The following is a 1,542-nucleotide window of genomic DNA, read 5'->3' as shown; positions in this document are numbered from 1 at the left end:
TCTGTACCACACACCAAATCCAGCCTATGGATTGGCCTAGTATCATTCATCTGGCCTGTGGCGTGAAAAAGTTGTGCATCACGATTAGGCTAAAACAAAAACTGAACATCAAAAATCAGGAATGCAGAGATCCTTACCTAGGACACTCGACTCCTAAAGGAATGGTTGGACTAACAGGCTGTGCACGACAGTTGCCTCTGTCATCACAGCCTTGTGAATCTTTTGTTCCTCTTTGTATACTGTCACCACTTCAAGAAAGGGAGTACTCTCTTACATTCAGAAGCCTGTAGAACAAGGTAATATTTGGGGGCACAATACTCTCATATCCAAATGCTCATTAAGCAAACTATAATAAATGGTTACAGGCTAAAAGACACTAGAGATAAGAACCCTAAAAAACAGCAAGGAACAAACCACTGGGTTACAGAGTCCAATGCCTTTTGTCTTACTCTCTTTTGGATCCACTGAATCTCACACTCCTGAGTGTCTGGTGACTCAGCATCAAGGGAAGCATGTTGAGCAATCCAAGTGGCCCCTGTGGCTTAATAGCAGAGCCCTTTCCTAGGAGGTGGGTATCAAAGATTCTGGTCCTTGATCCCTCCAGTTTGTTCTGTTTTACATTACATTTGGCTAAAATCAGAAATAATCCCCCTAGCTCAGACTCCAAAATACAGGCTCCCCTACCCTCAGGAGAATTGCCAAACCAGAGGCACAGGCATGGAGCTTATAGCTGTGGGAACCCTACAGCCTCTGCTCTTGGGGCTCTTTCATTGTTGGCTAAAAAGAGCCTGACGTTGGAGACCTGTAGAAGCCAAGACATGACAGCCCGTGGCAATGGTTGAACTCACTGAGCTACAGCAGCAGGTTCCACATGGACCTTTCTCTTTTGCATCACTAACTTTAACATGAAATAGCTACAAGAAGAAGGGTGGAAACCTTGCCAACTATCCTACCTGGTAGCTTGCTGGTTTCTGGCCCTTGCCTTGGCAGACAGAGCATGGGGGCTCAAGCCCTGTAAAGGGCAAAAAGTGCTCAACTACCAGTGTCCTATACCTTCAGAGGGTGCTTTCCATTTCTTAGGCCACTCCACCCAGGACGTTGTGGTTAATGACTTGTTTGGTGACAAAATAAGGACCCCATGAATCACCCTGCTGAACCAGAACTTACTTCAGCCCTCATTCCAGACAGACATCCCAGCTACCAGGCTACAGAACTCAGCTCTCTAAGGCTGCTCTCTTCCTGGCCCCATGAACCTTGCATTCCTACAAGCAGCAGGGCATAGCTCTAAAGGGAGGGCTCAAACACAGCCCCTGTCCTGATGTAACCAGCTGGTTATAGCACTTTAACTGTGAGCCAGGAGTCCAGACCTCTGGGCCCTATTCCTGGTGCTCATTACTCATCCTTTATTAAATGGTTTTTGGTTAAAAGCAAACACCTGTGCACTTGTCCTTACTGAATTTCATGAGATTTCTTTTCATAGTTTCATAGTTTCTAGGATCGGAGGGGACCTGAGCAGATCATCTAGTTCGACCCCCTGCCATG

The sequence above is a fragment of the Gavialis gangeticus genome, unplaced genomic scaffold (assembly GCF_001723915.1).
Source record: "Gavialis gangeticus isolate Ggan-Ray unplaced genomic scaffold, GavGan_comp1, whole genome shotgun sequence".
NCBI classification, from domain to species: Eukaryota; Metazoa; Chordata; order Crocodylia; family Gavialidae; genus Gavialis; species Gavialis gangeticus.
This window is presented reverse-complemented; position numbering follows the sequence as displayed.